Consider the following 23,336-nt stretch of genomic DNA (forward strand, 5'->3'; position numbering starts at 1 on the left):
ACAAAAATGATAAAACACTAGTATAGAAAGAAAGGAGGATGGAGGAGTTCTTTGAGGCTCTGTTGGGAAAATTCACCAGAGTCCAGGCAGAGTAGAAAGTGTAGGGAAGGAGCTATTCCAGGAAAGGGGACAGGAGGGCTAACTTCCTGGAGATCTGGGCACAAGGAGGGAGCCTCCAAACATGGGAGGGAGGCTGAAAGGGGAAGCAACAGCTCAAGGGGATATAGAGTAAGGGATCAATTTAGGAGCCCTGCTGGTTGTGAGCCCCCGATTTCCTTTCTGACTCCTTTTGTGGACAATGATGCTAATCCCAAAGAACATGAGCCCTAGCACAAGGACCCCGACTCCACTCAACCTCTTATTTTGAGCAGAGTCAGACGGGGCTTTTCAGTCCAACAGGACAGGTCTCTGAAGCCTGGAGTGCTCCAGGTGTAGACACCTCTACGCTTGGGAGTCATTTCCAACATTACCAGGACCTCATAGGTCTAGTTTCCATTGCTGATCAGGCTTGTGGACACTAACCCAACCGTCTTCTCCTGCCCATTAAGGAACTGCCTGACCTCAGGATAGAAATCACTGACAGAGCAGACAGATAGGTTGTGATATCCCAGGGAGGGGAGTCATCTTTGTTGGATACACAATCACCTCGGGCTCAGCCCTCCGGGCATTAAAAAGGACTTAGACACCTTGTAGTTGTGTCGGCAGTTAAGTGTCCACCAAGACCTGACAGTCCTGCAAATAATCCTTCTGGCTGTTCCAATCTTCAGCACTGCACCACCCCAGCTCTGTCACTGCCACAAATACCCCCACATCACTTGTGGTAGTGCACAAGCTCTTCCAAGTTGTAGATGAATCTCCTCACAAGCCTCACATTCTCTGTTCCATTCTCAAAGTAACACTCTGACTTTAACTGCACTGAAAAGTGCTCTTGGAGGGAGGGGGGAGAGAGGGGAAACCCAGCCTTGAATCCATCCCTGCAGCCTGGGCCAGACCAAAGACAGCCCTTAGATCTTAATTTTTTCATCTCAAAAAGGAAGGGATTGGACTGAATGGATTCTCATATCCTTTCTAGCTCCAACTCTGATCCTATGGTGTAGGATACTTCCTAAGTATTTTCCAAATGTCCCAAGAGAGATACAAATATATTCAGTGCAATCTAGTAGACTTTCCTTGTTCTAATGTCTGAAAATTTACCATTAGAAATTCATTTTTTTGGGGGGGTGTAGGGGGGAAGAAAAGGTTATGAAGGTTTCTTGATCTTCAAAGCATATGCCACAATAATGTATTTGTAAGTATTTGTAAGTAACTGTAGAAGCAAATAAGAAGAGCTACTCCAAATGAAAAAGTAGGGCTGTGATCTGCAGCATTGAAGGGAGTACCCACATGGATGACATCACAGATGTATCAAGGAGAAGCATCCTTGAGGAAGGGAGGAAACGTTTTACATGGCTGTCAGCTCATACATTATTGGACAGTCAAATGATGGCTCCATCACTAAGGAGAGTGGCAGTGAGCACAAAAGAACAAGAGTAAATAGACAATTTAATAAAGTATCTGTAACCTTTGGCATCCAGGTAGTATCATTTTCAGACAGACCAAATTCCAAAAATGGCCAAATAGAGTATATCCCAGAATTTTCATTTGGATTATTAAAAAATAATCACAATCACAATCACAAAAACACAACTTGGCATTGAGACTTCAGGGAGAAAAAGAAAAAAATAAATTCTCTTCCTCCCACCCACTGGGAGTCTTGGGGAAAGCATGGAAAGTCCTGACATACTCAACAGATAGAAAGAGAACTGAGAGAGATGAAGTTGTTTCATATTTTAAGAATGTTATTTCTCAGTGGCCATCTTTCTTTGGTAGGATGCTTCTCCCCCATCCTAATAGCTAACATTACGGTTTATAGAGAATTTTACAAATATCATCTCATTTATCCTCAAAACAACCCTTGGAAGTAGGTGCTATTATTATCCCCATTTTTACAGATGAGGAAATTTGAGGCAGAGAGAGCTTTTAAAAAGAGGGCTTAAGGGGTAGTGAGGTGGTTCAGTGGGTAGAGCACCAGCCCTGACCTCAGGAGGACCTGAGTTCAAATTTGACCTCAGACACTTAACACTTCCTATCTGTGTGGCCTTTGGCAAGTCATTTAACTCCAATTGTCTCAGGAAAAAAAAAAGGGCTTAAGTGATTTGTCCAGGATCCCATACTAATAAATGACTAAGGTGATATTTGTACTCAGATATTCCAGACTTTGATCTTCACAAAAATCCCTTAAGATAGCTGCCATTATTATTCTCATAAGAACAGAGACTGAAGATCAGAGAGGTTAGATGACTTAAGGATCCCATTCAGTCTGAAACAGGATTCAAATATTGGTCTAGCTATCTGGCTTCTTTCTCTCCTCAAATGATCCTTCACTTATTTAGCTATATAAATGTATCTTTGTTTGTAAGTATGTTCCTTGTGGGCAGATACTTTTTTTCCTTTCTGTTTTATCTGTGGTACACACAGTAGGCTTTTTAGTAAAACCCAGTTGCATTGCACAGTACTGAATAGTTCAATGTAAGCCTATCCTCATTGCTGGGGAAATGATCCAAAAATAACGTAGGTTGAAAGCAATATCTTTGTATATTATCATTGAGCTTATTTTATCTGACAAATATCTTTGTAGTTCCAGGTCCCTGCTGAATCATCATCAGCTTCCTTAAGCATCTGACCGAACTAGGCACTGTAAAGAATGAGTGATGGAGACACAGTCCTTGTCCTCTGGGATCCCATACTTTGAGACAGATACACTAACAAAGATATTCAGGATCTATTGGCAACTGAACCAGCATAGAACAAAGATAGAAGTTGAGTATGTTAATATTTAAACATTAGATAATGCTTGTCCTTAATTTCAGAATAGTGTTATATATTTTTTTAATTATTGCTTTTTATTTTCAAAATATGTACATGGATAATGTTTGACATTACAAACATTACTGTGTTCTAATTCCCCCTCCCTTCCTTTTACTCCCTCCCCCAGTCGGCAAGTGATCCAATATATATTAAACATGTACAATTCTTCTATACATGTTTCCACTAATATCATGCTACACAAGAAAAATCAGATCCAAGATCATTATATACTTCAACAACAATACTGTATGAGGATGTATTCTGATGGAAGTGGATTTCTTCGAAAAAGAGATTTAACTCAGTGTCAATTGATCAATGACAGAAACAGCTACACCTAAAGAAAGAACACTGGGAAATGAATGTAAACTGTTTGCATTTTTGTTTTTTCTTCCCAGGTTATTTTTACCTTCTGAATCCAATTCTTCCTGTGCAATAAGAGAACGGTTCGGTTCTACACACATATATTGTAAGTAGGATATACTGTGACATATTTAACATGTATAGAACTGCTTGCTATCTGAGGGAGGGGATGGAGGAGGGAGGGGAAAAGTCGGAACAGAAGTGAGTGCAAGGGATAATGCTGTAAAAAATTACCCAGGCATGGGTTCTGTCAATAAAAAGTTATAATTATAAAAAGAAAAGAAAAGAAAAATCAGATTCAAAAGGGGAAAAAATGAGAAAGAAAACAAAATGTAAGCAAACAACAACAAAAAGAGTGAAAATACTATGGATTGGTCCACAGTCAGTTCCCACTGTCTTCTCTCTAGATGCAGATGGCTTTCTTCATCATAAAACCATTGGAACTGGTCTGAATCACCTCACTGTTGGTGAGAGCCATGTCCATCAGAATTGATCATCATATAATCTTGCTATTACTGTATATGATGATCTCCTGGTTCTGCTCATTTCACTTAGCATCAGTTCATGTAAATCTCTTCTTTCTGAAATTATCCTGATGATCATTTCTTATAGAACAATAATATTCCATAACATTCATATATCATAACTTGTTCACCATTCTCCAATTAATGGGGATCCAGTAAGTTTTCAGTTTCTTGCCACTATAAAAAGGGCTGTCATAGTGTTATATTTTAAAAATTCTTATCTTTGATTGAGAAAGAAGATAGCAAAGGTAGTGATTATATGAGAATATGGGTGGAATGCCTAATGGCCCATGCAATCAGAAAGCTTTCTGACTGTCTGAGGATGACTTTGAGATCATTTGATGGACAATTCAACTCCATTTCAGCATTTATGAGGTAGATGGAGGCAGAATCATAAAATGATTGGATTCAGAGCTGAAAGGGACCTTAGGATCTTTGGACCTTATTTAGCACAATCCCTAAATTTACAAATAGAGAAATTGAGATCCTGTTTATCTTCCTGCTTTGCTATTCTACCTTTGGCATTCTAGCACCCATCCTTGGTGCTAGACACTGAGGATGCAAAGATAAAGAAATTCTTCTCTTCAAGAAGTTAATATTTCATTAGAAAGAAGCAATATGTATACAGATGTTCCAAGGCAAAAGAAACTCTGTTTTAAGGGTTCACTAGGGAGCTGAGTGTCATGGAATGGGATCCCCATCTAGAGGGGATCACAAAGGCCAAATTAGGCCTGAAGAATGTTAGTTAAAGACTAGGTAAGAAAGCTTAAGTGTATATTTCTAATCATTTACAAAGTATATATTTCTCTAAAAACATTCTTCTTCTGAAAAAATTATGAAAAAAACCATTTTTGTGTTTGAGTATGTATGATGGCAGTAAGTTAGAAGGAGGGGAGGGAACAGATGTCTGAACTGAGTATACAGTCTTGGTGGCAGTGGCAGAAAGAAGAAAGCCAGTTAGGAATTTGGATGTAGTATGTCTTTGAATCCAGAAAATTAACAAGGTCAAGGGTCTAAAAAGCTATGTGGTCCTGAGAAAGGACTAAAAATAAGGAAAATTTATAAGTTAATGGAATAGAAAGCCTTGGCAGGATTATATTCCCTGGTTCTGAGAAGAAGCAGGTGTCCTAGAATGATTAGGTTCATCAATCAATCAATTAACAAGCATTATTATTTTCTGAAGCACAAGACATAAAGATTGAGGTTAGATCATTCATACTAGGCCATTAGTTTTATTGTTAATAAAGATGAATTTAGGGTTAATAGGTTTCATTCCCAGCTGAAAACTAGGGACCCTTGATATATCTTTGATCCTAATTAACTATGTCACAATTTGTGCAGTTATCTGTAAGGGATACCAGGGGATAAATGACTCTCTGTAATAACCTCACTGTTGGACACATTGCTCAGAGTCCATTCTTTCTAGATCATGGGCAAGTAGTACCATCTTTGTGCATTAACAACCTTATGTGTTTTTATGTCTATATTAAAACAGATGAAGCTGGGATTTCATTGATATGAGATGACAGATGTCTTGTAATCCTGTGATTTTTATCTATGTATTTCCATAGAGGACACACCAAATTACTGGAGGGCTTTTTTCTAGTTCATTTAATAGGTCAATGAAACCAATATATCACTCAATTTGTTTTTTGTCTCCCATTCTTACATTGCCAGTCTATCTCCTTTTCCCACCATTCAAATTTTTGATGATATTTTTTATATCCCTTCTCTTGCATATCATCATTGGTGATGTGCTAAAACCAACTTCCACCATTGCCTTTTTCAATGCTTCTTCCATGATCATAGTGTTTCAAAGTTTATAGCCTTTAAGATGAATGCAGAGGGTGCTAGAGGTAAAGAATGAGTATTTTGGAATTGTTGAAAGCATAGTGCAGTTTTTCAAACTGCCTCTTATTCAATTGTAGACCCAGTTTATTATGCTTTTGTAATGCCTGTACAAGATAGATATTTTGAAAGACTAACTTGATGGATTCCCTATCAATGTTAGAATCTAAGTGATATGTATTTTTGACACTTTGATTTTCCAGTGTTGATGGCAGGACCAGCTTTTTACCCCCTTGTTGCTGTGAATTTCATTTAAAAGAAGGCTTGTGGTGTTCTGAGCTCCTTTCAATTGGTGTAATAAACTCAAATGGGTTTGTGATTTCATCTCTGTGTGTTGCTTCCAACAGTAAAGATCAAAACCTATCTATATCTGCTTGTCCTGGGTGACTTTGCCCAATTCTCCTATAAGTGTGTCAAAGCAGGTCCACTTAGTATGCTGGAGGCCTTCCTTGAATTCTTCTGACATCTCAAGGATATCAGTGAAGCTTAGGAACTGTCCATTCTTTGCTGTGGACTTCTTCTTTCTTCTTCCTTCATTTTCTTCTTCTTCCTTCTTCTTTTTCTTCTTCTTCCTTCTCTATTCTTCTTCCTTCTTTTTCCTTCTTCTTTTTCTTCTTCTATCACAGACAATTCTTCATCCATTTATTTTTTCATGTATGGATAGATAGATCAAACATTTTTTTTTAGTCTCCAACACAGTTTTGAATTCCTTTAGTGAATCTATCTCCCTATTTTAGATATGGCTTGATTTTAAGGATCATCAACAAGATTCTCAGTTATGTCTTTCCAGGAATGTTGTATAATTTTGACAGTTTCATGGGAGAGACCTCAGTGGGAGAATGGCTTCTAGGCAACATTTTGCTCCACAGAGCTTTTTTTTTTTTTTTTTTTTAAATTAATTGTCAATAACACACTAAGAATAGGAGGGCTTTAAGTCAATTGTAAAGATGTGAATCACTGTGAAATATCATTTGTGAAAATCTTCCTGTTTCCTTCTAAAATTCTAATAAAGGATGTACCTTTTTATTTTCAGGAAAAGGTTATATTAATGAGAAAGTAATTAGATGGGTAGTTATGATAGTCTCTCAGTTTAGGGAGAGTTAACCAATAGTCAACTGAGTCAAAATGTATGTGTATATATACTACTATACATGCATATGCATAATAACATCCAATAAAAGCTTATTATATTGTATATTATTATACTTCATTGTAGCACTGAAATAACCCCAAGTTCCTGAGGATGATGCTCATGGAATATAAGTTCTGATAAGTCTTAGAAAGCTTCGGAAGCTTTGATTATGGATCCAAGGAAGTACTCTACAAACTTACCGATTCTACATAAAACTTTGTAGTTGTTTGAAGACTAGCCTAATTAAATTTAGAGTAACTTATCACTAGAAGCAGATTCTTTCTTCCCAAATCATAACACAATGGTGTAAATAAATCAATGTAAGTCATTCATTAAGAAACATATACAAGTAGAGAGAGATGTGCAAATTATAAGATGGTAACAATGAGAGCAATTGAAAAAATCAAACTTGTAAATGATGAGTGAGCCTAGGAAGTCTACTACGTCTCAGTGCATCTGGGAAGGTTTTTTTGGAGATAGTAAGATATCAGAAGCCACTCCTCCCAGGTATGTACTGATCTACATAAGAAACTTATAGGGATTTAGGGATGAAGTGGAATAGAGAAGCATGTTAAATGGCCATGGCTTTGTTTGATTTTGTAGGGACCCTGGGGAAACAGGATCATGGAACATACTTCTGCCCATAGGCAGCAGATAGTGTGACTAGATGTGCTAACAACAGATTTCTTTCAATCAGCAATTAAGAAGAACCTACTTCACCTGAGGAAGTGCTTTGCATTGAGGACACAAATACAAAAATGATCTGGATCTTGGCTTTTAGGACTTTACCCTTTTTGGGTAGTGGGGTGGAATGGGAATAGAAACAATATAACATGTATATATAACTATAGGGCAAATACAAGTTAATTTTGAGGAATGGGAAGATACTGTGGGGTTCAAAAAAGGCTTCCTGAAGCAGATGGCATATGAACTTTGAAGGAATCTATGGATGCTTACAGTTGGAGATGAGGTCAGTGTTTATTCTGGGCACTGGACACAGTCTGTACTACAAGGCATGAAGCCAGGGAAACTGGAGGAGTTAGAAAGAGGATATTTTATTAGGTGGGAGAGGAAAGGGAGGAAAAAGGGAGACAGAATTCTGATAAAGAGATGTGAGCCACTTAAAAGTGCCCATTCCACACCTAAGGGAGCATCTTTGTTTTTTGGTCAAAATTTTTGGGTCAAATAGTCTCTCTAGAACTGTATTTTTAAACTTTCAATCTTTTCTCATCAGTTCACCCCAGAGTGACTGATCTGACAGAGCTGAGCTTGTTAGAGTCATCATTCAGGGCTCCCTAGCCTATGGAGGGCAAGTGGGTAATCCTCATCAATAACCTCCCTCACACTGATGCTGGAAGGGTGAAAGGCTGGCTGCCTAGTGTGGGCTATAAATAAGGTGGACTGATGGAGATCTCTACTAGGTCTAAAAAGTACATTCTCTGCCTCTGTTTCCCCCATTCACAAAAATACCCACACCTCCTTCCCCAAATATACAAACTTTTCAGGCTTACTTTCCACCTCCATTTTTATAACAAAAATGCAGACATTTTCCTATCTCATCCCAAAATGCCTCTAGCCAAAATTAACTTGAAAATAATTCATTGAATAAGATTGTAGTGAAGATCTTGGAGCGTAGGGAATATTTCATCTTTGTGTCTAGCACAGTACCTGGCACATAATAGTGATTGCTGATTGATTGTAGGTTAAAATGTTCAGTGCTCAGATGTTAGAATTTCAGAATCCTAGGATTGGAAGGAATCTGAGAGGGCATTTATCTAGTCTAAACCAAGAATCAATTTAATTCAATAATTGAATACATCAATAAATCATAATTATAATAATTGAATAAATCATTTCAATATTTATAAATAAAATCCCCACTGTGTACCAGGCCCCATAATGGGAATATGAAGGGAAAAACTAAATTGCCCTTGAGGCAAATTGCCTTTGAGGAGATGACATTATGCTTACAATAAAAAAAAAAAGGTTGTAGTTAGGATTCTGAATTTATCTTATAACTTGGGCATAGGTATGGAATTTTGTATCTCTTATGCTTATTCTGCCTCCATTCTTCCCCATTCTTTCAGTCACCAAAAAAGGAAGCCACTGCAGCATCTACACACACTTTTCTTGCAAGTCAGTTTGACTATCCATCCGTAAGCACAGATGTAAACCTATTTTACAAAGGGACTTTACAATCCATCCTCAACTTTGAGATTAGGAGCAGAAGAGAAAATTATGAAAATTTATCTCTGATGTTCAGTCCACTCTTCAATTCCCTTTATATTCCCCTTGAATTATATATTCTTCTGCTGATCTATCCTCATTACAGATTATCTTTCTGGGATACGCAAATGTTTATGTTTTCTCTCATCTCTTCTCCATTTACCCTCTGGTCTTTGAGCCAGGAGACAATGAAAAGTAATGGCCAGATAAAGTACTCTTTGCTAAAGGGCTACTGCTTTCATTTCAGAGAATACATAAACTCATCTAAAATGTCATCTCCTTGGGAGGAATTTCAGGTATTGAACATAGGCTGCTGAGTGAGATCTTTTGCAGGCTCTCAAATCCCCTCCCATAGGCAGCCTCCTATTCTGCCTATGCCTGGGATTATCCAGTATATTACAGTGGAAACATGCCTAAAGTCACAAATGTAGTAATGACCTCTGAAGTTCTTCTAACTAGACTCATCATCTTGGCTAGGAAAAAGGTTCAAAAACAATGAAGAAGAGGAGCTGAAAGGCTACCATTCAAAAAGTCAAAGTGTCCCATGTTGAGAGGGGAAGGAGCAGGAGAAATGGGGTATCTTATCCATTCCTCTTTCACCACACAAAGATAGTCACATTTCTGAATACAAAGGACAAGAAGAAAATTTAACCTCCAAATTCTAATCCTATAAGACCAGGGAGTGAAGTTTTAATTGCTAAGCATTTGGAGGTTTTATTTTTCAATTAAAGTTACAAAGTAAACAATTAAAAAAATTAGGATCCTCCTTAGCAACAAAAGCTGATCCCCTGGAAGACACAGTGATTGGCAAGGGTGGGGGTGCTTATGAACTCTAAATATAATCAAGTTTAATCAAGACTTAACCTGAGACCCAGCTATATGCAATCACTTATATAATGGACTATACTTTGTGTGTAAGTGTTCAGGGTATAGAGTACCAGCCCTGAAGTCAGCGGGACCTGAGTCCAAATGTAGCCTCAGATACTCTCTATGTGATGCTGGGCAAGCCACTTATCCCCGTTTGCCTCAGTTTCTTCATCTGTAAAATGAGCTAAAGAAGGAGGCAAACCATTTCAGTATCATTACCAAGAAAATCCCAAATAGGGTCATTAAGACTTGACATGACTAGAATGACTGAATAACAACAACAAAGTGGAAATCTTTTCTGATTCTGATTCTCTTAATCAGTATATTAGTTATTATTTCTCCTTTTGTGTTACCAACAAATATCATATTATGATCTCCTCATTGTATATATGAAGGATCTAAAAGCTCAGAAATGTTATTTTATGTAATCAAACTCACTTCTAGTTAAGTGGTAGCTGGCAAAGGACAAAGCTAGAACTCAATCCTAGATGTGGGAGCTCCAAACCCAGTGTTCTTTCCACTCTGGATTTCAGAAGGCAGCAAAGGGAAAACCAGAAAGCCTAACTTATTATTCTTCAAGTTAAACCAGTGAAACACACATTGATCTGCTAGGTTGTTCTCACCAGATTGCCTCAGCATTGCAATGTCTACATGCCATTCACACCTCCTTTCCCAATTTAGGCATGATAATAACTAGACGGCATGGGCGATTTGCCTGGTGTCAAGTAATAATGTGGCTTGTGCTCTTCAGGAGAGGTGTTTGGTAGAGGACAAAGAAAACAGATTCCTAAATTGTTCTCTAGTTTGTGCCTTGGGTATAAATAGTAAGACTGCTGGATTATTTTTGCCAAAATGATTCTTTGGAAAAGTTTACATTAATTCAACATGTCATGTTTTCCGGGAGACATCTTTGAGATCAGAAGCCCCAGCTGGGTAGCCGATCAGTGCTCCGATGTTGATTAAGTGAAATGTCAAGTTAGAAAATGAGGTTGTTAGGTGAACAAGGACTACAGACAATCATTAATCAGAGGAAGGTCCGTGTGCAAGAAAGATATACTGTTTGGTTCTAAGTAACTTTGACCCCAGGAAGGGGGGCTAGAGAGAACCCTGGGCTTGAAATCAGGGGATCTAGATTCTAATCTAAAATCTGCCACCAATTAGCTGTATGACCTTGGGTAAGTATTTTAATTTATCTGAATCTTTGTCTTCTCATCTGAAAAACGGAGGGTGAAAAGATCTCTAAAACTTCTTCACAGTTTTATATTTCTCTGATCTTTAATCTGTTTTCACAGTATAGAATCACAGTCTTAAGGTTTGAGAGGGATCACAAAGATCTGATGACAAAGCTAAAGCAGAATCTCTTTCTCAACATCCTTGAAAGTGATAATCTAGTCTTCCTTTGAAGACTTTTGGTAATAGGGAATTTGCTAGTAAGCTGAGATAACCCATTTTAATTTAGGGTGACTAATTGCTAGGAAGATTTTCCTCATCTAGGACTTAAGTATTATTGGAAATTACAATATTCATATTGTTTTGACACATTTTCCCCCTATGTTGGAACAGAGGATAAAGTGCTAAGCTTGGAGATAATTCATATCCTGCCTCAGATGACTAACTCTATGACCTTGGGCAAGTCACTTAACCACTGTCTGCAATTTGTTTCCTCAATTGTAAAATGGGGATATAATAGCATCAGGATTTTTATGAAGATCATAGTGGGGTGTTAGGAGCTGCAAAGATTGATCTGGGTGGTAAATTGGATTAATTTGCTTTTTTGACTATTGAGATAATAATGACTTACATCCATGTCATGCTTAAAGACTGGACATGTTTCATATCCCATCCAATCATTGACTTGGAATAATCTTGAGATCTTCCCTGGAGCTGTTCTCCATCTCTCCATTCAGTAAATTACCACCACACAGTGACTGAACTAGATAGCCCTGCACCTCTCAAATGCCCTCGTTTTTAGAGTATAGTACTTAGTTTTACAATTCCTGCCATGAGGGTAAGTTGTCTTAATTGATTAATGGAGCACAAACTCAACTATCTCACTATATGCCCAGGTCCAGACCCCCAGAACAGACTATATATTGTTATCATTATCATCATTATCATTATCATTAATGGCATGGATATAGCAATTTGAGGGTTGTAAAGTGCTATACATATATAATTTCACTTGACTCACAGTAACACTGAGAGGTACTGTTATTATTATTATTCCCATTTTACAGATGAGGGTAGTGAGGCAGATGGGGATTAAGTGAATTGCCCAGGATCACACAACTAAGTGCCTGAATCCAGATTCCAAATCATGTGTTCCTGACTTCAAGTACAGTTCTTTATCTACTTTGTCATCTAGCTGGCCCAATCCTATTATCCACCAGGACATCTTGACATCTGGATTGCCACCTTCATTTGTCTTTTATACAAGATAGAAAAAAGAAAGGTTGGAAAGAAGGAAGGGAAGGAAAAAAAGGAAGGAAAGGAAAGAAGAAACTAAGGGGGGAAAAGGAAAGGAGAAAGGGAAGAAAGAAGCAAAAGGAGAGAAGGAAGGAAGATTTTTGCTCTGCAGAATGGTCTCTGGAGGTAAACATGCAAAGGACCACCAGAAAGCTAGAGTGTTAGGGTTGGTATGAACTTAAAGCTGATGTTGGTGTATGAAGAAAAGCAATTAAAATATCTCATACATCTCTACTAGAAAGTCTAGGTAAAAACAAAAAAAGGAAAATTGAGATTGGATCTGTAGGACAGATAGGAAATTGTTTAAGATGCCAGTTTCTATATAGAAATTCTAGTAAGGAATGGGCCAGACTAAAACAAAGCCAGGTAGAGTGAACAAGGTCAGGAGGTATATAAATTTTAAAAAAGTCTTTAGGAAGCCAGGAAAGCAGAGTGGTAGGAGTTTACCAGGCAGCTTGGTTCCAAGTGAACAGAATGCCAGACCTTGAGTAAAGATGATCTGAGTTCAAATCCTTATCAGCTGTATGATACTGGGCAAAATATTTAATTTCCCTGTGCTTTGGTTTCTTACTCTATAAAATGAGGTTGAAATTGACCTCTAGGGTCTCTTGAGTTCCAAATCTATAACTTATGAACTAAGGTGAAGTGACATCTGATAGTTTCTATGCATTCCCAATTTGTTCCTACACCCCTTTTTTTAAGTTGCCAAATGGTCTATCAACTTCCAAGTCCACTTTTATTCTTTCATCATTGATGGATTAAAGACCTAATAATTGCTGTTCTTCTCCTCCATTTACATCCTACTAATTCTTCAAAGTCCAAATCATATCTTAACTCCTTCTGGATTTTTCCCTTATATTGAGGCTTAAAATCATCATCCTCTTTGATAATCTCTCTATCTGTAGCTATTTCTATCACTGTTACATTTAATCATATTATTGTAAGTCATCTTCTTGTGTGTGTGTGTGATAGTCCCTCTGAGAATATAATCTCCTGGAATTCAGGGATTTTACTTTGTGTCCCCTTCTTTCTTTCTCTTGGTGACCTTATTAATGATCATGGATTCAGTGATCCTCTCCCAAATCTATCTATGTCATCCTAAACTTTCCATTTTATATTGTTGTTGTGGTTCAATCTAATTCTTTGTGACTCCATTTAGGATTTCTTGGCAAAGATACTAGAAAGGTTTGCTGTTTCCTTTTCCAGCTCTTTTTCCACTGGAAACTGAGGTCAATAGGTTTAAGTGATTTGCTCAGCATCACAGGGCTAACAAGTGTCTGAGGTTAGATTTTAACTCATAAAGCTGATTTTTCCTGACTCTAGGTCCAGAACTCTATTCACTGCTCTTTCAGTCCTAGATAACCAATTGTCTATTAGATATTTTACATTTGGTATCCTCTAGGCACCTTCAAATAGAACAATTCCAAAATAGATCTCATTATTTTCCCCATAAAACCACTTCCTTTCAAACTACTAATGGATAGATTATTGAACAAGGAGTCAAATCCCACCTCAGGCACAAACCAACTATGTAACCCTGGGCAAATGACAACTTTTCTGTGACTCATTTTCCTCATTTAGAAAATGAGAGAATTGGATGTGATGGACTCTACCTCCTCTTCCTATTTTAAATTTCTTACTTTATAATTCAATCAAATGCACCATTGTTCTTTCAATTATCAAGGTGTATAACATCAGTCATTCTGAACTTATCACTTTCTATCATATATCCAATTAATTGCCAACTCTTACTGATTTCATAAGGCAACTAGATGGTGCAATAGATGGAATTCTGGGTTTACAGTAAGGGAGACTCATTTACATGAGTTCAAATTCAACCTCAAATAATTAGTAGCTGTGTGATCCTGGGTAAGTTACTTAATTTGCCTCAGTTTCTTCATCTGTAGAATGAGCTGGAGAAGGAAATGACAAATAGCTGTAGTATCTTTGCTAAGAGAAGTCCAAATGGGATCACAAAGAGTCAGATACAACTGAAAAACGACTGAACAATAGCAATAGCAAGTTGATTTCCTTTCAACATATTTTAAATCCTTTCCTTCCTCTCCTCTCACATAATCACCACCTTCAGAAACTCACTACTTCTCACCTGAATGGTTGCAATAGCCTCTTCCTTGGTCTCTTTGCATCCAGTCTCTGTTTTCTCTCATCCAGTCTCCACATAGCTTTCAAAATGATATTCTTGAAGCACAGTTTTGACTGTATTTTTGAAGAATAAAGCATTTTGAATTTGGAGTCAGAGTACTTGACCTTGGGCAGATTGTTCTGAGGCTCAATTTTCTTAATTGTAAAATGAGATGGTTGGACAATAACCTGAAAAGTCCATCCCAATTCTAAATCCAGGCCCCTACGATTTCCTGCTCAATTTTAATTCCAGGGACTTTTTCCTACCTCCAAGATCAATTTAAAGACCTTTAAACCTAGTTCCAACTTATCTTTCCAACCTTATTATTAATTATTTCCCTTCATGAATATGTTGCTCATCATGCACATCATTCCTTCTCTTATCCTTTGCTCAGATTTTTGTCCCCTCCTGTTTGTAATAAACATTTTTCCTGACCTCAGTTTTTTATCATCCTTAATTTACTTCAGAACCCAGTTCAAAGATCACTTTCTATATGAAGCTTTTTCTCATCTAGCTTCTAGGAAACTCTCTCCCTATCCCCAGAGTATTTCATTTATTTTGTACATAGTATGTAGAATATAGTATATACTAGTTAATTTATACATATACACATAGTACATAGTACATGCCCATGCATATTATATATGTACATTTTTATACATTTATGGTATACATGTATGAAATATAAGTATATAGTAGTATACATTAGTATATATATGCAGTTAGTACTATATGTATATGTATGTCTATACTATATATGTCTATAATATCTGTATATAATATATCTGTATATATATATTCTAAGTATAAACAAGTATACACTAGTATATGCACATAGTATATACTCTATGTGTATATATATAGTATATATGTATATCGTATATACACTATATTTATACTTTACTATAAATATATGTGGTAGTAAACACATAGTATATAATAGTATACCATGGTAGTAAACACAGAGTATGCTACACACATATACATATTTGTATATATCTATACATACGTGTATATATAAATAGTATACTATGTGTAAATTACTATAATATATTATAGTAGTATTCATACAGATTACTATAGTATTCTACTAGTATACAATAGTATAGTAGTATACTACATGTATTTACATATTATATATTCACATATACTGCAAATACATATATAGTACATATATATTCTACTATAGTAGTATACAATACTTATATACATGGTATATAGTACATAATATGCTATTTTCTATATATAGTATATCTTATAGAATATAGTAAAATATACATATAGTATACACTACATGTCTAGTATATACTTATACTATACAAGTATACAAGCATATACTATAAGTATATAAAAGTATATACATACATACATATATACATATATTAAAATATACAGTAAATATATTATATGCTAAATATATTGAGTTAGATGATACAATGGATAGAGAGAAAGGTCTAGAATTAGGAAGACATGAGTTTGAACTTGTTACTTATTAGCCCTGTAAGTCCTGGACAAGTCATTTAATCTCTTTTTGTCTTAGTTTACCCATCTATAAAATAGGGATAATAATAGCACCTATCTCCCAGGGTTGTTGTGAGATAATAATTGTAAATAGCTTAGCATAGTGCCTGACACATAGTAAGTACTATATAGATATTATATTATAATTATAGACATAATATATTATAATTATAAGTAAAACAAAAAAAGTTTTGCATTTAATTCAAAAATATAAACTCTTAGAAGGCGGGACTATTTCATTCCATCCCTGCTATTTCCATTTAGTACTTGGCATATAGTAGGCACTTACTAAATGATTACTGATCGATTGATACATGTCTGTATCTCCTCTCATTGCCTAGCACTGTATCTTCCACAAACATGTAAATTTCCACAAATTTTCTTTGTTTTGCAGCAGGGAACAACATGAATAGATTTAAGAATTAATTAGGATTCTTTTACATGTCTGTTGTCAAGGAAAATTATTTATTAGTTTTAAATAAGATGTTTTGGCTGCCTTAGAGCCATTTAGTGTTCATGAGTAAATTAAATTTTGTTTCCTCAAGTGTATTTAGATTTCATAAGTCTTCCATTTCATATCAGGGACAAAGATTCCCTGCACATATTCATGAGTTAATGGATCACTGAAACGTCTTGTTTTTAAAGCATCTGATCACTATCTGAAAAGTGTTGGATTTAGAGAAGACCTAGTTGCACAAGCAGGATTGAGTGATTTTCAGGGTCATGAGGCTATTAAGTATCTGAGGCTGGATTTGAACTTAAGTCTCTCTGATTGTAGGTTTAGTATTCTATCCACTATGCAACCTAGCTGCACATCTTAGGGAAGAATTCTTTTTTGCACTCTCCCCACTGTAGGATCTGCTGATTAGGGAGCTGTTGAACACATTTGCTTTTATGCTAGGACATGTAAGTGTCTCTATCTTAGCAGAACATAAGTTCTGTAATCAACCAGATTGTAAAGTTTTGAGTAAGATCCTGATGACAAATTGTATGCCAATGTATGTGTATGAGTACCTTCCTAGCTAAACAAAGAAGAGCTCAGGGACCACCAGGTTGCACCAGGTTGGCTACAAGGCAATTATTGCTTCTATTATTGTTGTTGTTGTTGTTTTTATTATTACCTTTACAACTCCTAAAATCATCTACTAAGATAGTTGCAAATTACATCTATGAAGAGAGTATCCTCACACCAATGAAATCTTAAATCTTTGAGGTATTGAATCTTAGCTAGGGTTTCTGGACATGGCTCAGTGCATAGAGTACCAGGACTGAAAGCAGGAAGAACCGAGTTAAAATCCTGCCTCAAACATTTACTTAGGCAAGTCACTTAATTTTATTTATCTCAGTTTATTTATTTGTAAAAGAGCTAGAGAAGTAAATAGAAAACTATTCCAATGTCTTTGTCAAGAAAACCCCAAATGGGGTCACAAAGAATTGGATATAATTGAAATGATTCAGCAACAACAGGGTTACTAGTGAATCAATTATTATTTGGTAATATTAAGTAGAAGGATTGGAAGTGTATTATTTGGTGAAGAGACAATGTTTGGCCAAAATTGGAGGAGGAGAGAAGATTAGGTAAGCAATCAAGTTTGGGAGGCACAGAACAGCTGTAGTTCTGTTCCCATAATATCTGATCTTATGCCTCCTCTCCTCAAATATTATTGTGGTGTATATGTGTGCAGGGATGGGTGGGAGTATATTTATGGGCATTTGGTGTTGGGCTGGGCTGTGTCTCTTGTTGCTGTTGAGCCCACACACAGCCTGTACCAGTGTGGGGGGACCAAATGATGGAGTTATGAAATCATATGCAGTCCTGCCCTGCAAACCTGTTTGTCTCCTTCTGAAAATAAATTTGCCAGTGTTCATTCACCCCCATCATCTTCATCTTTGTTTTAATTGTTAACATTTATAAAGTACTTTAAGGTTTAGAGACTGCTTTACAAATATGAATTTATTCACACAAACAAGCCTCAGAGGTAGATACTAATTCTCATTTCATAAATAAAGAAACTATGACACACAGAGATTAAGTGAACTTGTTCAGAATGACACAGTTAATAAGTAAGGCTGAATTTGAACTCAGGTCTTTCCTGACAAATCCATTTAATTGATTAATGAATCAGCCTGCAATCATTCATCTTTTCCACGAAGATATCACAAAAGACTTTGCCATGATTGTTCCAAGAATAGTTTTCTCTGTAATTTCTATAAGTTCCTTGAATACTGTGACTCATCTGGGCCCAGAGCTTTGAATTCCTTTAAAGCAGATTTAGATGCTCTGTCATAATCTGTCTTGTACTTTAGTTCCATTTTCACAATATTGTTCTAGCCCTCTGTAGATTGAAATCTTTCTCCATTGGAGTAGACTAAGCTAATAGGAACTGAGTAGTTCAGTTTTCTTTTTGTTGTCTATTAACATACACAATTATTATGGAGACACTGGGCTTTATTCATCTTCTATTCCCGGAAAAGCTAAAAACCACCATTTCCTTATTCTTAGCATCTTTCTCCCCTTGCAAGCCTCAGTTCACTAAATGTTAGAGCCTGCAGCTGCATGGCTTTCCCCTGAAAGAGAAAGGGGTGTAAAGGACACTGCCTCGGGCTGATTCTTTACAAGAGACAAATCATCAATCAGTGATGCTCCAGGCTTCTTCCTCCAAGGTATTTTCCTGACCTTGCTTTGAAAGGAAGAGAGCTTCCCTTGCCCCTAGGCATTCTACCTGTTGGTTACAGACTCAGATCCTATAGTCCTATGTCAGTGTAAAAAGGGGAGTTAGGGTGCTAAGTGGTTTGGAGGTAATAGAGCAGACAGCAAGCTTAACCCATGCACACAAGATTTCCCTTGGATGTTTTCATCCTGTTAATGTTATGGCCAACAGTTGAAACAAGTGGCAATTGATTTTGGTAGAAATTGTACAGAGATATTTAAGACATACCTAGAAAGAAAGAGGCTAGTATATGTTGAATCAAATCAGCCTATTTTGGATCATATGTGATCTAATCTAATCCATTCCAAATACACATTTATTAAACACTTACTAAATGCACTGGGTATACAATTAATATAAACAAAGTTCCTATGTTCAAGGAGCTTGTGATTTAAAAAGTGAGATAACACAGAACTGGAGACAGAAAGGTGGAGAATGGGGAGTAACAGGAGTTGGGGTGAGGAATGGGACACCAGGAGATATCTTGTCCCATGGAATTGAAACCAGAAAGCGTAGCATATACAAAGTGGAATGAGTTTAGTTACTACCCTTTATGAAGGAAGGCACTGGGAGAGGTTTCTTACTCTGCCTTCTAACCTGATCAAAGGGGGAGAGAGGCTGAGGGAGGTAGTGTTAAACAATGCTTGAGTTAATAGCATGGTGAAGAAGTGATAAACCTATCTTGGGAAGAGCATCTTGTTCTGTAAAGTGAAAACTAGATGGGACCGTGGATGCAAAGTGTTCATGAGCAAGGGAGTGAGCAGAGCAAGAGAGGAGAAGTAGGGCAATATGAAATTTTGAGGAGCAAAGCTATGACTCCCATGGTGTTCTTATTCTACCTATCTCAATTCATGCCATTTTAGAGGTTTGCTGAGTACTGAGTTTAGTCTCCCTCTACCACATGAGCATTAATAGATAGTGTCAGATCTATGGATGATTTTGAACATTGTTCAGTGAGTTTCTTCTCTCTAATATTAATCTGCTTTGTTTCCTGGGAGAGGGAACTTCAAAATAATCTAACCCAGTGAGAATTTATTAAGTATCTATGACACATAGAATACTGACTTAAGTAATGGAGGCAATAAGATTGTTGGGAAGGAGGCGCATAAGTCCAGAGAGTCAGGAGTGAAGCAAGCATGAATAGCCTCTCCATGGAATAGTAGTCTGATGGAAATCAGAGACTTGTCAATAAGAAGAGAGAATTGCAAAGGCTGAACATTTTCTAGGATTATAAGGTTGCTGGCAAGAAGGTAGATAATCATGTAAACAAATAGGAGAATTTCAGGAGCAGGGAAGAGAGTGCACCAATGGAATGAGGAAAGACCTCCAAAGAAAGTTATACATTAAATGAGTTTTCAAGGAAGAGATTGATTCCAAGAGGAAGAGCTAAGGAAAGAATGCATTCTAGGAAGGGAGAACAGTTCTCATAAATATATGGAACATCAAATTTTGAGGAATCAATTTGAATAAAACATATAGTATATAGGAAATAGTATGAAATTAGGTTGGAAAGACAGATGAGAGCTTGGGTGTTGCCTACACGTCTACAAGTCTTAATTTACAACCTAAGTAGCTGTATTTTACCCCCTAGGAATAAGAAGCCTCTGGAGGTTTTAAAGGATGGGAACAGTATGGTCAAAACTTTGTCAGCTTCGTGAAGGATGGATCCCAGGGGTAAGAAAGTAGAAGTAGGGTCACTAATTAGTAACAACATAGTAGTTCAATGCTGTATCACATTACAAAGGGAGGTGTTGATTTTAAGAAGGTATAGTGAACTGTGCAGTTGAGAGGGAAGTCAAGGAAGATAAGGTTAAAAAAAAAAATCCAGGAACTGGAAGTTCTTTGGTAACCTAAGAACAAGCATTTTGAGTAGGAGACTGGTACAAAAGTAGCTTCAAATGGTTGAGGAGTGAATGGGTGATTTAAACTACTTTTTCCAGAAATTTGTTAGTGAGAGAAATAAATAATAAAGAATAAAGAAAGATGTAGAAGGAAGAGGTATGTGTGTGTATGTATGTTGTATGGATATTATATATGAATGTAGGTATGTGTGCATATGAATAAGAAGAACTGGTGATATTTTAGATCAATAGAAGAATTCAGTGGAAAAGGAAGGCCTGAAGATGCATAAAAGAGAGATGAGGTTATTGTTGGAGGAAGACTTTGAAAGAGACAAAAGGACTAGGATTCAGGCCCTCACATGGGTGACCAGGAAGACATATACATCTTCCTATGAGTCAAAAATGAAGAGGGGATGGGTATGGTGACAGATTCTTAGAAGTACTGAGGAAAATATTTGTCCAATCAGGTTTTCAAGTGTGAAGGAGAAGCCAATAGAAATGGTCTTTTTAAAATAAATTTTTTTTCCAGTTACTTGTAAAGACAATTTTCAACATTTAATTAAAATGTTTTTTGAGTTTCAAATTTTCTCCTTCCCTCTCTCCCTCACTATCCAAGATAGTAAGCAAAGTGATACAGGTTCTACATGTGTAATCATGTAAAGCATATTTCCATATTGGTCATTTTGTGAAAGAGGAAACAGCCAATAGAAATATAGCACTTTCTGAAAGAAACCTTGTTTTTTGCCTAATATATCATACTATCCGAAATATACCAACTATTTCTTAAGTATTCATGCAGGCACATACCTCCAAGAAACAACAGGACATTCCGACTTCATTATCTTCAACTTGGAGGATGGGGATGTGGGGTTAGAGACTATATAACACAAAGGGAAAAAATAGATGAGTCAATTATACAGTTGTTTTAATCTATATAGAGAATTTAATATGTAGGCAACTATGGGTATCATAGAAAAAGCACCAGATTTGGGGATTAGAGGATGTGGGTCTGAGTCCTGTCTCAATTGTTTGTGTGACTTTGGGCACATCATTCCTATAGGTTTTAATTTCCCTAACTTTAAAACAACATCTAGATTAGGCAATCTCAAAGTTTGCTTCCAATTCTAACATTCTATGATTCAGCAACCATCAGATTCTTTTTTTTTTTTTTTTTTTTTTTTTTTTTTACACTTTGTATATCAATTAAACCAGATAAACTCATCACCATTTCTTGCCAGGCTTCCCTTAGTTAATAAGAATCATCTGTTTTGAATGCATTAGCTATTTTTGATTATTGCTAAAGTCATCTTAAATGTGAAAAATGTTGAGTAGCAGAAACATACCCACTATCATTTCATTTATCCCATTAATTAGCTTAAACAAATATTGTTTTCCAAGAAAGTGAAAAAACATTGTATCTTACATTCAAATTTTCCTAAAAATCTGAATTTATAACACAACTGAAAACATAAGCAATGATGAGGGACTGAGCACATAAGTAAGCAGGCAAGTAGGTTAATATATGGGAAGCTTTCCAAAGGTAGAAAGTTTTGTTGGCTTTTCAAGGATGGACCTGGATTGGCAGGAAAAGAAGGGAGGAGAGCATGCCACAAGGAAGGAATGAAATTTGTAAAAGCACAGCATGGAAGGCTAAGCAAGGTATGTGGGAGGGGGCAGGGAGGAAGGGAAAAAATAAAAGGGATAACTAGAGGAGTTTGGCAGAACTGGAGAGGAAACATAGGGATGTAGGCAGAGTAAGCATCTGTGTATTAGATGTGATTCTATTCCTCCATTACATAAAAATTTCTGGATTAGAGATGATTCATTTGAAATTAGGCCTTCTTTCTGTTAAAAATTTAAAAGACAGATTTCTCTGGAAAGTTTGCCAATTGTTAGCCATTACTAACTTAGAGTGTATGCTAGTTTATCACTGATTGACATTTTAGAAACTATCTGTGAAATCCTTCAAATTCCTTTTCAAGTGACATGAAATCTTTCCTGAACTTTCTAGTTGAAAGTGACTTTACCCTTATATTTCTGATAGCACTTTGTTGAAAATTCACCTTTAACTTTGATCCTCACTCTCTAATTTAGATTATACTGATTTGTATACAAATATCACGCCCCCAGATAAATAAGGTCCTTGAGAGCAAAAACTGAGTTTTTTTTTTATTCCTGTGTCCTTGAGCCTTAGCATAGTGCCTTATAAAACAGTAGGCACTTAAAAATTGTTTGTAGAATTCAACTAAACAGAAATCACAACCATGAGGAAATGGGACTTAGAAAAGATGTCTTTGAGTGGGAAAGGAAAAATTTTGGACCATGATGAATGGTGAAGTATCATGGAAGACATTCCTGGGGACAGTGTGGAACAATGACTACCTGAAAGTGGCGGAAAGAACGACATACTTTGTCCACATTTTTCTAAGGTTTTGGAAGCAAGGAGGGTGGCAAAGGAGTTGAAGGAAAATGAATTAGATGATGAATAAGATAATGGAGCACTGCCCTCTCTAATCTATAGCATAACATTGCCCTTTTTTGTCATTGGAGAACTGACTATTTAGATTTTTTGTTAGCTCCAAAGAGAAGGACTCTTGACTATTCAGCTGACTGAGAGTTGGGATAGTAGTAAGAGTACTATTAGATCTTTATCTAGAAAGGTCATTGCTATTAAACAATGTTGTTCCCATATGCTCTGTCCTGGACTCCTTTCTCTTCTCTTTCTATACTATTTCACTTAATGATTCACTTAATGGGAAATAATAATCATTTCCCATGGAGTCAACTATC

The 23,336-nt window shown here is 36.5% G+C and overlaps 1 pseudogene; it reads right to left on the minus strand.

Annotated features, from left to right (window-relative positions):
* Positions 1-236: 236 nt before the first annotated feature.
* On the minus strand, positions 237-1,024 carry LOC100926904 (annotated as a pseudogene).
* Positions 1,025-23,336: the final 22,312 nt, after the last annotated feature.

Source organism: Sarcophilus harrisii, chromosome 3 (genome assembly GCF_902635505.1).
Source record: "Sarcophilus harrisii chromosome 3, mSarHar1.11, whole genome shotgun sequence".
Taxonomy (NCBI): domain Eukaryota; kingdom Metazoa; phylum Chordata; class Mammalia; order Dasyuromorphia; family Dasyuridae; genus Sarcophilus; species Sarcophilus harrisii.